Genomic DNA, 15250 nt, shown 5'->3' on the forward strand with positions numbered 1-15250 from the left:
TTTCCCCTGGTACAATCCTTGTTAGCTCCAGCAGGCATCTTTGGTAACTGGGACCATCCTTGTCCTGCTCCATCCCCTTTTATAGCTTTGGCACAAGGCGGGAATCCTTTGTCTCTCTGGGTTCCCACCCCTCCTTCTAAATGGAAAAGCACCAGGTTTAAGATGGATTCCAGTACCAGGTGACATGGTCACATGTCACTGTAAGACCTCATTTTTCATTGCCCAAGGCCTGGCCTACACATACACAGGCCGGCATGCAGGTAAACAGAGCCATTTACAGTCAATTGTCCTAGTCAATGGGAGCCATCAAGATTCTAACCCACTATTAATGGCCCACACTTTGCATAATTACAATAGGACCTCAGAGTTAGACTTCATATTTCTAGTTTCAGATACAAGAATGATACAGTCACACAATTAGGAGGAATATATTCAGTAGGTTATAACCTTTGTAATGACATCTTACAAGAAACCTTTTGCATGGAGCCTATTCAAATTACCTTATATTCACACTCATTAGCATATTTCCATAAAACATTATGGAGTGCAACATCACAATGGGTACTAACTTTCTTTTCTTTTTTTAAATATAGAGATTGCAACATTCTGGAGTTTTTTTAACTGTTACAGCGTGGAAACTCTGATGCTTCACCCTGATTTGTGATCTAAACTGTACATCAAATATGAAATGCTGCCATCTTTTGCTTTGGTATGGGATTGACATAACAGATACAAACTGTTTTATATAATGATGGGATCCTATTCTACTTTTCAAGACTGAGGCATTCAACCTACTTAAGAGAAAAATTGTAATTATTGGTCTTGTCTTTAGAGAGTTTGTATTTCTCTAAGCTTTCCTGGTGTTATAATCAATTTATTTGAACTTTGAAAATCTAAGTCACCTGATTAGTAGAATATACAAAATCCCAACACACTTTTAGTTTACTTGGAAAAAATTAAGCACAATTAATCGCACTGTTAAACAATAGAATACCAATTGAAATTTATTGAATATTTTTGGATTTTTTTTACATTTTCAAATATATTGATTTCTATTACAACACAGAATACAAAGTAGCTTTGGGGTCCATTGTATTAAAAATGCAAAATGTATGTGTCATTGTGGGATTGTTTGGAACTTCTCTAGGTGGGAGATATGATCGGTAAATCTCTGGGAAGTGTTAGGCGCTTCAAAGGAGTATTTCAAACAGTGCACCAGACAAATGTTTGGGACAAAGTGGGTTTCCTAGTAAATACCTGTGGAAAAGCTAGCACTGCTGCAAGCACTGGTCTTTGTGCCCAAGGAAGTGTAAGGCAATTGCCTGACAGAGGTGCCAGAGGTGGTCCCCAACCCTCTGGCACAGCTGCAGAGGGCCCCAAATGCATAACAGGGTTCATCTCTTCAATTAAAAAATGGTGGCAAGTCTCAGAGTCTGGGTCAATTGACTCAGGCTGCTGTGGCTCATGCTATGGGGCTAAAAACTGCAGAGTAGATGTTTGGGCTCAGGCTGGACACCGTCTCTGAGACCCACCCCTTCCAGCCTGAGCCCGAACGTCTCACTGCAATTTCTAGCCCTGCAGCATGGGTCCGAATCAGCTGATGCAGACCAGCCACAGCTGTGCCATCGCCATGGGTCTTTTATTGCAGTATAGACATACCCACAGAGACCCCTGAAATAGGTAGCAAAGGGCCTGCATTTATAGCAGCATTTAAAAAAAAAAGTATTCAACTGTAAATGTGACAAAAGAAAACAATGATGAAATTTGCAGTGGTCACCACTGAAAACATGGAGCCAGATGCTCACTGTCATAAATTAGTGTAGCTTCACTGAATGGAGTTACACCTGTTACATTAGCTGGGAATTGGAACCATGAAAATTACTGCGTTCAGATACAATTATTGTTGCTTTTTTGTTCCTTTTTTATCCAAGCAGCTTGTCAAAGTTTGGGGCCCTAGCGATATTTCAGATAGGAGTCGGAATTGTTTATGGAGTTTGGTGTTTTCTTTTATTCAGTCTTGTTTATTTACCAGGAACGTACAAAATCCTGCTTCTCCAAATGCAGAAGGAAGAAACAAGAAACAAAAGGAATATTTTTTTTTAAAACTTACAGGTCCGTATTTCTTTTCAGACAGTATCCCTGAGCCAGAACTTCTCTCTAGGTTTATACCAGGGTCATGCCATGCTCACAGGCTTCTTCTTGGATTTCTTCACACTGATCTCTCTCTCTCTCTGTGGTTGTGTGTTCTCCTTTCCCCTCATACAGACATCCTTACCTGAAACAATAACTTAGCAAAAACTCCCCCGCTCACAGAGTCCAAAAGTCCTGTGCAGGTTCGCATAACCATTTTGTCTTAGATGGAGGATTTTGATCAACTTATCCTCAGAGTTATGTTAACTGACGGCAGTATTCACACCTACCAATCTCAATGAGGTTTTAACTCAACCCTAACATGGTTTCAGCCACATCACAACACTGCTGTTTGTCATTTCCTCTCCTACAATGCACTGACAGGGCCAGAGTCTCAGCTGGTGTAAACTGAGCTATGCTGATTTACACCAGCTGAGACTCAGACCCCAATGACTACAATGGAGCTACACCAATTTACACCAAGGATCTGACCCAGAATTTGGAATATTGCAAAATACAGATAAATGCTCTGCTGCTGTAAATGGACATGACTTAAATGGAATTTTGCCCATTACCAGCAGCAAATTTGTCCCACTGTGTTAATTGTCAAGCTTTTAATGGCAACAAAGGTACTGTACATTTTTGATTTTCTGTGCAAGGAGGAAGCAGATAGTACTTACAACGTCAACTCCTTGGGGCAGGGACCATGTTTCTGTGGCATGTTTGTATAGTGGCTACCACAATAGGGTTCTGGTCCATGAGTGGGGCTCCTAGGCACTATTGTAATAAATAAATAGTAATAAAAAATAACCGGTGGTGTAAAGGTGTAAGAAGAATAATTGTTTATTTAGTCTCTTTTCTACTGTCATTATTGCCATTAACATAAGCAGAAACATGATGGGCCAAATCCTTAGCTGGAGTAAACAGACTTAACACCATGAAGGTTGATGAGCCAGATTCTCAGATGGTGTAAACCACCATAGCTCCACTGAAGTCAATGGGACTAAATCTTTCAGCAACCTCTTCCCTCAGTGTGTAAGTGCTGACACATCTCGTCATCAGGTACAGAAAATAATTATAAGCAAAATAATTGGCATTTGGACTGAATTAACGTATTATTACTTCCCTTAGTAGGAAAGAGAGAGGAAAATAACACATTAATTAATTAAATTCCAGCTGAAAGATAAGGCAGTCATTAGGGACCGTGGCTGGCTGAATGCTGCTGATTCCAGCAACGCAACTAGATTTGGTGGATTACTACTGTAATAAACCTAAGGATTCGTACTAGCACAGCACTTGTGACATTACTGGCAGAAGATTAAATGAGATAAGCTATTTAAATGTCACTGAAACTTTGTAGCGGTCTTACTAAACTTTCCAGAAGTAGCATACGTTAGCTGACTCATTCCTGCCCAGATGTTGCTACTCTAGGCCAAGATTTTAAAAAATAGGAAGCCTAGATCCTTATTTAGGCTTCTAAATAGGCAATTTGATTTTCAAAAATGTTGAGCTGACAGCATCTCCCAATGAAGTCAACGGGGCTTGCTGGGGGCTGAGAACTTTTAAAAATCAGGCCATTCACTGATGTGCCTAAATATGCAGCTAGAAGCCTAACTGTAGGTCTCTGTTGCTGTTTTTTAAATCTTGTGCCTCCATATTAGATGGGGTCTGTAAACGTTGGTCCAGTTGTTTAAACACCATCCTTTGCTTTTGCACCCGTGAATTGCAGGCAGACATAATTGCAGGCACAATTTAGATCATCTAGATGTATAAGCATCTGCACTTGTAAATCTGGTATCAAGGGGTGAAAGTAACTTAAATGACTTACCGGTACTCCAGAGTCCTATGGAGGGGGAGGGGTCTCAACCAGAAGAGGCGTGGCCTCTATCAGAAGAGGTGGGGCCTTTAAATCCTGGGGCTTTTAAATCAGGATTTAAAGGGCTCAGGGATTCGGCTGAAGCTAGGAGCCAGGCCCTTTAAATTAACCCCGGAGCTACCAGCTGCAGAGGCGGCTGGGAGCCTTGGGGTTTGGGCAGGGGTGAAAGTAATTTACATTTCTTACCCATATGGTCCAATCGCAAGCAACCCACCCACCTCTCCTACGTACTTCATGGATCCCTCCCATTGCATGACATAGATAGAGAAAATAAAGCTCCTATTACTACTACCAGTACTGTCTGTAATAAAACTTTACTATTGGAATAAGCCTGAAAAAGTGAAAACTCACGGTCACATTTTTCTCTGTGTCTTCCCTCCTCCTCCTCCAGCCAGGCTGCCGAGGCTAGGCTCTGTGCTTTCTCCCTGCCTGGCACTCAGCAGCTGCTGCAGAGGCTTCCCTCTAGCTTGCAGCAGGGAGACTGCCTCCTGCATAAGAACAGTTTAAACTCAGTTGTTCCCTGATGGTTCAGCCCCCAGGGTTAAGAGGGGTTTCTGGCATCTTTGTTAATTTCACTCCCAGTTGTTGGGGGGGAGGGAAACTGTGTGTGACCATGGCAGGGGCAGTTCTTTTCTGCCCCCTGGATGAGGGGATCTCCAATACTACTAAAATACAAAGGGTCGGGGCAGTCAACGGCAGGCTGCAGTTGCATTGTTTGTGACACACACATTCATACATACACTTATACTGTATGTATGTGTATGAATGTGTCACAAACAATGCAGCTGCAGCCTGCCACCGACCAGCAGCGACCCCAGCAACCAGCCCCTGTGGGCTGCTGCCTGCAGAGAGCCAGCAGGTGCCGCTGGGCTGGGTCTGCCAAGGAGTAACCAACCAAGGCAAAAACCACAGCCAGCCAGCCAGGGAGGGAGCCCGGGGGGGAGGGGGAGGAGGAGAGGAAGGGAAAGTCAGGGGTGAATGAAGGACAACTGGAATAGCCGTCATGAAATATACAAGATATTTAAAGAAAGTTTTATCAATTTCAGCCTCTGCACTCTGCAGGCAAGACAAAACAAAAAGAGATCTGAGATTGCACCCGCTGTCCTAAGGACATTTCAGGTGTTTAAATCAATATAGAAAGAGGGTAGATTGGAATGAAAACTACTATTTCTTTCAAAGGAAGCACAATAATTTCACTGAATATTCAGTTTTCTCTTCCAATCCCTTTGTGGTTTTGTCTATGGGGGCTATTTGCTTTCTCTGTAAATCTTTAGTTGCTTTAGCAAAATTGCTTTGCCCAAAATAAACCCTAATCATCATGACACATCTTTCCACCATGTTCTCCATGTTTTTTGTGTTGTTTTTTTTTAAACAGCAACATTTCAAAGAGGATCTGCAAGCAGTTTGGACATCACAACCATGATCCTCTGCTGGGGAGGGAATGGGATAGATTTGAACTTGGAAATGGTTCCTGATTTTGATTGTGTTTATGAGATCCCCTCATCCCAGGGGCAGAAAAGAACTGCCCCTGCCATGGTGACACACACCCAACAACAACTGGGAGTGAAATTAACAAGGATGCCAGAAAGGGCTCCTAACTCTGGGCACTGAACTGCACAGGGAACAGCTGAGTTTAAACTGTTCTTTTGCAGGCAGCAATAGCAGGCATCTCAGCCAGTCTACTGCAAGCTAGAGCCTAGAGGAAAACCCCTGCTGGGGGGAATGGGGAGGAATTCAGAGCCTTGTCTGCAGCCTGGCTGGAGGACGGGGAGGGAGGAGACGAGAAACCAATGTGACAGTGAGTTTTCCCCTTCCACCTGCTTTTATTAGCTCAGGATTTAAGCTGTGCAGCCAAATGCTTGTATTTGTTGTGTATATTAGTAGGAGAGATCCCCTCATCCCCGGGGGCAGACAGGGACTGCCCCTGCCATGGTCAAACATACCCTCCCCTCAACCCCCTCCTCCCAGCTACTGTGAGTGAAATTAACAAGGAGGCCAGAAATCTAGCCCTGGGGGCTGAACCATCAGGGAACAGCTGAGTTTAAACTATTCTTATGCAGGGAGCAGGCTTCTCTTTCCCTCCCTCAGTCAGTCTCCTTTTCTTACTGGTCCTCCGTACCGTTGCGTACCAGCTTACTTTCACCTCTGCTGGTATCTATGGTCAAGAGACCTTAGCTGCAGTGTTCCAGCAAATAATTTGCCTCTACAATTAGTTGTGCCTGCAAATTCTGGGAACAAAAACAAAATCCCAACCAATGCCAGGCTGAAAATCTGGTCCACCTTATCTGTAGGGTTACAATCTAATACCCATTAGTCCACCTGTAAAACGGAATAAAACTAAGAACTGGGCCCAGATCAAGATCAAGCTTACATTGTAATCAGCTGGGGATTCTAAAGCTTCACATGAGCCAACTCTAACAACTGTATAACAACATAGCAAAAAAAAAAAATTTTAAGCAGGACACCTGCCAAACAATCAGTGCGGCCACTAGATGATGGAGGTGCTAAAGGAGCGCTCAAGAAAGACAAAGCTATTACAGAGAAGTTAAATGAATTCTTTCCATTGGTCTTCACTGCAGACGATGTGTGGTAAGAGTTTCAGCAATCTGTTCCTATAAAGCAGTGGTTCCCAAACTTTAACAACTCGCGAACCCCTTCCACTAAAATGTCAGGTCTCATGTACCCCCTCCTAAATATGAATATTTCCATAGATTTTCTCCCTTACCTCAGCATAAATTAAAAGCATTGATCTTGGACATATAAAATTTGTTTTTATGACATGCTTATTACACACTATTTATTAATTATTATTTATCATTACAGTATTTTATTACATTATGAAAATGGCAACACTCTTCAAAGATCTCACTTCTGTAGCTTGTATCACTTTTGATTAAGCCTGTTATAAGACAAGGCTCCTATCAGAGGTGCCAGTAGAAAAAAGAGGTGCGGGGGCAAAGCCCCCACACACCCTGGGGCCTGGGGGCACTGCCAGAAAAGTGGAGGGGCCCACGGGGGCTACCAGAAAAAAGGGCAGGGACCCAGGGGCAGGCGCGTTGACGTGGGGGCGGCACGTGATCCTCATCACCTCCCCATACTGGCGCCTCTGGCTCCTATGTTTCATCAAGGAGTATCTGATGTGAAACAGCATGAAGGTATTTAAGAAGCCAACTCAAAGAGTTCCTCCTACACAAGCATTCAGGTCTTGAGCAGTCCAGACAAACAACGCATGTTACAACAAAGCTTAAACTTGTTCTTCATAATAATTTTAAAACAACAGTAGCAGCCTATTTAATTTTAAAAACAGCAAAAAATATCCACCTCCCTTTCTATTTCGTAAAAGGAGTTTTGAAGTTTAAATCTCCTCAGCGTGATAGAGATGCTTGCTGTGATCTGCTTAGCCCTTGGAAGTTCCCAAAGCTCCAGGCTGCTGGCCACGTGCTGCCCAGGGTCCCTATGGACAGTTCTGTCTGCCATTAGGGAATTTTTTCCCGAGAACCCCCTGTAACATTTCATGAACCCCCAGTTTGGGAACCACTGCTATAAAGGAAGTTGAATCCCCCATTGAAATGCAATGTTCGGGTATAATACCATAAAGCAGTTTAGGATACAGTTCTACTTAAAAATTGTCTTTTAATAAGTCCTACATATGTTGAAATGGCTCCTCACCCAACTCCCATATTCCATATAAACAGACTGAATACTACATATGGGGGGGAAAGTGAGTCGTTAAGTATGTTGATGTTTGTATATACAAAAGGGGGCGTCAGAGGGGAGGAGGAGAGCGAACTGGGGGTGGGGAGGAATCACATGGAGGGTCGCATGGGGAGGTCACATGCCCCCCCTTGTGTCTCTCCCATGAGTGCAGTACCCGCAAGAAATTATTTCTGCTTGCACCACTGCCCTGCTGCCTCACATGTTTCATAGTGTGTTTTGATCCTATTCCTACCCCACTTTGGATCAGGAGTATATCAAATTGCAGAAGGATACTTTTAGTGCGTAGCAGCAGGGTCCACATAGATACTTAATGTGAGGCAGGCTAGTGTGGGGGGTAGGTCTACATCCACCTGGCTGAGAACTAAGGGCTGGTCCACACTAAGAAGCGGGGTCCAACTAGGGTATGCAAATTCAGCTACGTGAATAGCGTAGCTGAATTCGAAGTACCCTAGTTCGAACTACTCACCCGTCCAGACGCCGCGGAATCGAAGTCCGCGGCTCCAAGGTTGACTCCGCCACCGCTTTTTGCAGTGGTGGAGTACCGGAGTCGACAGCGGCGCTTCCGGAGTTCGAACTATCGCGTCCAGATTAGACGCGATAGTTCGAACTCCGAGAAGTTGAACTCACCGCGTCGACCCGGCTTGTAAGTGTAGACTAGCCCTAAGTGTTCATACAGACAAGCCCAAAGTCAATGAAACACTTTAGTAAGTCCTGTGTTGCTATTAGCTATAGATGTGAGGGAGGAATTGGACTGAATTGCCTAGAAGAACTGTTGTGTTCTTCACTGTTGTTACATTCATGACAAAAAGAAGCAATAAAAATTGTGGCAAAGTTGTTGGTACTTAAGAATTATGGGACTTGTCTACACCAGTGGTTCTCAACCAGGGGTATGTATACCTTAGGGGGTACGCAGAGGTCTTCCAGGGGGTACATCAACTCATCTAGATATTTGCCTAGTTTTACAACAGGCTGCATAAAAAGCACTAGCGAAGTCAGTACAAACTAAAATTTTATATAGACAAGGACTTGTTTATACTGTTCTATATACTATTCACTGAAATGTAAGTACAATATTTATATTCCATTTGATTTATTTTGTAATTATATGATAAAAATGAGAACAGAAGCAATTTTTCAGCAATAGTGTGCTGTGACACTTTATATTTTTGTTTGATTTTGTAAGCACGTAGTTTTTAAGTGAGTTGAAACTTGGGGGGCACGGAAGACAAATCAGATTCCAGAAAGGAATATAGTAGTCTGGAAAGGTTGAGAGCCATTGATCTACACTACAAATGCTACTCCTGAGGGCACTCTGCACCAAAAAAATAAAAATTCTGTGCCCAGAAATAAAAAATTCTGTCCACAATATTCTAAAATTCTGCAAATTTTGTCAAATAAATTTGGAGGCTCCAGCATGGCAGTGGGGAGCACAGGCTACTGGCTGCACCGAGGTGGGAGATCACTCTGAAGTTCCCCCTGGGACACAGACTCAGTGGTGAGGCCGCACCCAATCCTGACACATTGCAAGGATTGGGCCTGCCCCAGAAATACCCAAAGGCCCTGCCCCTCTGTGCCAGGTGCCCCAGGTGAGGGCAGGCAAGTTTAGTCCGGCAGGATCCAAGTGTGGAGGGGCTTAGTGTGAGGGGATCCAGATGTGGGTTGAGAGGGTTCTGTGTGGGGCAATCTGGGTGCAGGCAGCTCAGTGGGGGATCCAGGTGCAGGGGGTATCTGGATGCAAAGGGGTTTGTTGGGGGATTCTTGGTGCAACGGTAGTGGGACTCTGCAGGGGGGGTGTCCAGATGAAGGTTGTTGGAGCTCAGTGGGGGATGGGGGTCTGGATGTGTGGGGGGGATAGAGCTTGGGGCGGGTCTGGATGTGGAGGGGATAGATGCTGGGAGAGTGGGGCTCAGTGGGGTGGGGATCCGGGTGACTCGTTGGAGTGGTCCAGGTGCAGGGGGAGTGGGGCTTAGCAGGAGAGGGCCTGGTGTTGACCGAAAGAGGAGTACAAATTAAAAGTGGTCCAGATCTTTTGGTCTCAGGTTCGTCTCCTACCCGTATCTATCACCGGGGGCTTGTATCTCCACATAAAATTCAAACAAACAAAGGTACAACAGAGTTTATTAAAGGGGGTGGTGGTGGCAAGGACTCCCTGACCAAACAAGGTAAAACAGAGGACAACCAGGCGGATAATAAAACAAGGCAGGCTGTAACAATCAGGGAACTACATATACAGACACGTAGTGATCACAATACCATCTCTAGCAGCTTGGCTTCCTGATGTCTCCTTCTCCTTAGGGTGGCACAGCACCACAGGACTACTGGATCTCTTAGATGGAAGCAGGATCTTGAGACAGGATCAGATGATCGTTCCTTCAGGTAAGCTGTTAAATCCCTCCCGCTCCCCAATACCTGCGATGTCGTGCATGCAGTAAGCGAACTCTATAGAAGATGGATCAGATGCATGTAAGTAAGTATATCCCCTTATCCAAGTAACCCTTGTGGGATGAATGGCCTACCCTTAATTACCTGTTCCGTACTCTACCACTCAGATGGGCAGCCCCGATCTGATCTGAACACTGCCTTATATAGACTCTTGATCACTAGGTAGATCAGATGATTGACAGCCACTGTCTTTTCCCGCCTAAACAGGAAAAAGGCGCCAAACTAGAATAAGGAGGGAACAAGAAGGGCTCACAGAAATGGATGCCTAGTTGTCCTTTAGAGGATCCGAGATGGCCTTAGGATTTTTCCCTCTACAATCCCCTCCTTGGCGACGATGAAATGTAACTATTTACATAATCAGAAGTCGCCACATCCTTAAGGTATATTGGTGTATCTAAACTTATGCTCAACCTTACTTAACTTGGCCCTGGTCCAGGTACACAACCATATATGCGAGATAAACAAAATTAACTGCGCACCCAATATAATAGAAAATGGATGTGCCAAGAAATGCCAATTCTCAGACGTATCAGTTGGATCAGAGAAAAAGGAATTCCAGCAGTGAGCCACCCCTGCTGTCTTGAGCGCCCTATTTAAAACCGCACCAATTTGATTGGTGGAGTGATGGACAGCTAGCATGGTGACCCTGCCTTGTTTCCACGTTATTAATTTGTTGTGCCAGATCAGGGTGGTTAGCAAGATCTTTCAGCAATGAAGCACTGATACCCAGACTTATAGGCTCTAAATGTTTATATAAGTGATATGCAACCCTTATGATACGGGACGTCAACTTCTCCAATTTAAACATAATGTCACACCCTTCAATGGTTAACACAAAACATAAATACAGATTAGGTTGCACAGGATTTGATACATTATAATAATAATAAACAACAAAATATTTACATATACTTCTTATACATTCGCAATGATCATTGACAACTACCACCTGTGAACAAGCCCTCGGTTGTGGATGCAACTAATAGTGACATCTGCCTTCCTTCGGGCTTAAACAAATGTGTATACCTGGTGTTACTTCAGCCAGGCAATTGTATCCTATTGATTGTCTCCATAGACAAGAACTTACATCTATGACATAATTCTTTATATCTACAGGGGTTACCCATTTAGGAATATCAGTAGGTAACATAACCAAATCTGGAGCTATTATTCCCAGGGTAAGTAAAGGGTACACCCAGAGGACGGTGGCATTAGTTATAGTCAGGACTCTAGCAGTTATTTGCTGAGTACTGGGAAGAAAATAAAAATCAATAAGTTCCCACCTGGCAGAATACTCTTTCTCAAAAGGGGAGACATGCTCCATCATCTTATTTTTAATTTCTATTGGGAGAATTCCTTGGAGCCCAGACCTTAACATGTCGCTCGCAATTGGCTGTAGCCATAGTTGTGCTTGAACACACACATGCGACCAGGCAGAAGAGCTTTCTAATACCGCAAATGCCTTCCCCACCTGATGCCAGTCTTCCAATTGTTTAGCATACCATGACTTAATTACATCAGTGATATTATATGACAAATCTATCACTTTATCAAGGGCAGATGTTAATGGTTGATTGAGAGATGCTATCTTATGACCCAATGTCCCCATTTTTGTTGTTAAAGACCCTACTCCAAGGGCGCTTACAACACCTAAACCTGCACCCGCACCTCCCAGAATCTGGGCAGTAAGATCCCTTTTTACCCTGTTGTACCTTGGGTTAACACTCAGGAGCCAAGATTCCCAGCTTGAGACAGATGGTGCCACAAATGGGGTGCAGTTAGACATGACGCCAGAAATTAGAGATTGCACATCTACAACCACTCTTTTAATGGAGTATACTGGGTTAGATCTGACCACTCGTTTAAGATTCTGATTGATGACCAGAGATCCCGCATGATTAATATGTGGAGGTGGTAGTTACCTCAATGGTTTGAAATAACCCAAAAGAACCCGCCAGGGACCAGATTCCAGAATTCTTAATTGTTATGTTGGTTTCAAGCACACCGGTACACTCAAGCACGAATATCACTCCTGGCTCTTCACTAAACAAAAACTGTTTTTAACACTAGAGGAACTACAAACTTGGGAAGGGTTGCTGATACAATCCACAATAACTCCAAAAGACTGTACAGCAGTATGTAGCTTAATGTACATTGATGATTGATGAAACTGAGCACAAATAGACAATTTAAATAGGGACCACCCCTCTCTTATAAAAGGTTTAATATTGGAGATTAGACACATACACCATTAATAATAACTAGAAGTAACTGGCCCCCCAAAGCATTGTTGTGCTGGTAGGGTGATATTCCAAGTACAGCTATTCCAGGGTAATAGGACTTATCCCAATGGACCAGTTTCACTACTTTCTATATTACGAGAAATCGGTTTTGTACCTGTGACTTTGCCTACAATATTTTCAGTTTCCATGATCCAAATTAGGTCACATTGACATTCATCCTGAACAGTATAAATCATTACAGGGACTGTTTTATTAGCACGCTTTATACTATGAGTAGCTTCCAAGGATATTAAAAACTTTGGAGAGCCCACCCAGTTGTCACATCTCTTGTCAGTTCAATGTTACAGAAATAATGTTCATTAGGCTGTACATAAACAGGTGTATTTACATATATTACAAAGATAAGCATCCAGAATGTTCGATGGATGAGATTTCCCTGCAGGCAAATAGAAGCAATACTTGTTAATGATTTAAGACACATGGCTCAGCTCCTTTCCATGGCTTTAGTTGGCTAGAATGAAACCATTTTATATGTTTTTTCTTCTTATTGGGGATCTCTATTTGATACACATTAGGGCTGGCCTTATTAACAATCATAGCTGGGCCTACCCATCTAGGGCTCAGAGCCTGACCCTTGTCAGAGTAGTATTAATAAGAACCTTATTCCCTACATCCCATTCCATAACCTTCACATGTCCAAGCTTTCCGTTCATGACCTTAATATTGGATTTCAATTGGGCAGCCACTCATTGTATGTCACTGATGTCACACAATATCTGGGACATGTAAGTATCTATTTTAAGCCTAGGTTGCTAATCATTTGGGGGCTGTCCCCCTACCCACCAATGTTCTGGGGTTCTCATGGGTCATCCCATCATGGCCTCAAATGGAGTAAAGCCATGAGATGCTATTATCAACCTAACAGCCATGAGTACAAGAGGAAGCTTTATATCCCAGTCTTTTCCCTGGAAGGAGACGACTTTCCTTAATGCAGCTTTTAGGGTCCTGTTAGCCCTCTTGACTGAGCCAGAGTTTTGGGGGTGGCCTGAGATGTGCAAGCACTGCTTTACTCCCAAAGCCTGACACAACACTTGGGTGATTTCGCCAACGAAGTGAGGACCTTGATCTGAATCAATCTCCAGAGGCAGTCCAAACCTGCACTCTTTCTTTTCCAACAAGTCTTTGATCTGCTGATCTTGCTGCTGAAGCTGCTTGATATCAAACTGGTTATTTACATCAGGATTTGATAGCTGAATCTTAGAGACAGGTAATGGCATGTGTCTCCAAAGATGGCTCTCATTGAGCAAAGCGGCTTCCTTTGCTAAAAGGTCCACTTGATGGTTGAGCTTGGACATTTCTGTGTGATCCTTACAATGGGCTTTTACCTTGCACATGTAAGTTTGTCCTAACCTGTCGGATGCCAGATTCCAGGCATGTTGGAGGTAGTTAGCATACCTTATGGGCTTTCCGTCCGACAAGCGTATCTGATTCTGAATCCATACAGGCATCCAGTCACTTACGGCTCAGATCACCCAGTCCGAGTCAGAGCAAATGCAAATATTTTCTTCTTGCTTTTCTTCATATAAGACAGCCACAACTGCCACTATTTCAGCTGCCTGAGCCAAATATGGTTTTACTGTTCCCTGCACTGTCTTCTTTGAAGTTGGCTGTAGAGCAGCATAACCGGCATGTATCTGGCCATCTTGATGGTAACAACTGCCATGTACAACCCAGATGGCTAATTTCATCTCCTTGATCTTCAGGAAGCTGGTTTCCACCTTAAAGGGAGACTCGACCGCTGGAGTCAATGGTGGTAATGGGCATTGGTGGTCCTGACCTTCCGACAATAGTGCATATGGAAGGATGCTGAACTGGGGAGACTTGTGTACCTTGATGTCTCGGTTCACCAAACGTAAGGTCCAGTTAGCAAGTCGAGGAGATGATACTTGCCCTTCATTGATCTTTCCTGACACCATGTATTTAATGGGAGTGTGTGATGTTCTTAAGATGACTGGAGCTAGTCCCATTAAATATTCCCAGTGGCTGATTGCCCAAACCAGCGTCAGGACCTCTTTTTCACAGGGGCTGAATGTTCGTTCCACCTAGGTGAGGACTCTTGATCCGTAGGCAACTGGGCGTAGTCCGCTGCCATGGTCCTGTAAGAGTACTGCACTGATCCCATCTCCATCAGTAGCCAGCTGCAAGTGAAAGGGACTCTCAGGCTTAGGCAAAGCTAAAGCTTCTCTAATGCTTGCTTCAAGTTATGGAACGCTTTCTGGTGAGTGTCCTCCCACTTCCATTCTTGGCCTTTCTGGAGTAATTTATAAAGGGGTCTTGCGATGACAGCATAACCTTCTATAAGTTCTCGGGAGAATCCTGTGAGGCCCAAGAATGACTGTAATGTCAAAATGTCTCTAGGTACTGGGAGCTTACAAACGAGTTCAACTCTCTGTCTGGTTGTTTTCCATTTGGAGATAAATGGATGCCCAAATATGTTACCTTGGGTCACACTAACTGGGCTTTTGCTGGGTTAACTAGGAAGCCAGTAGAGTGGATTTTATCCAAAACTACCCCAAGAATTTGCAGATTCTCCTCATGATTCACCGTGTCAATTAGGATATCATCCACATAACTCAATATCTGGTTCTGATCCGGCATTCCTCTCCACATTCCGGAGACATAATGGTGACATATAATGGGGGTGTTGTGTAGGCCCTGGGGAATGCAGGTGAAAGTCAACTGACGTCCCTCGAAAGTGAAGGCGAACTTGTGCTGGGATTCTTGGTGTACTGATATGCTAAAGGTGTTGCACAAGTCAAGTACTGAAAAGCATTTAGCACCT

Source organism: Mauremys reevesii, linkage group 5, assembly GCF_016161935.1.
Source record: "Mauremys reevesii isolate NIE-2019 linkage group 5, ASM1616193v1, whole genome shotgun sequence".
Taxonomy (NCBI): Eukaryota; Metazoa; Chordata; order Testudines; family Geoemydidae; genus Mauremys; species Mauremys reevesii.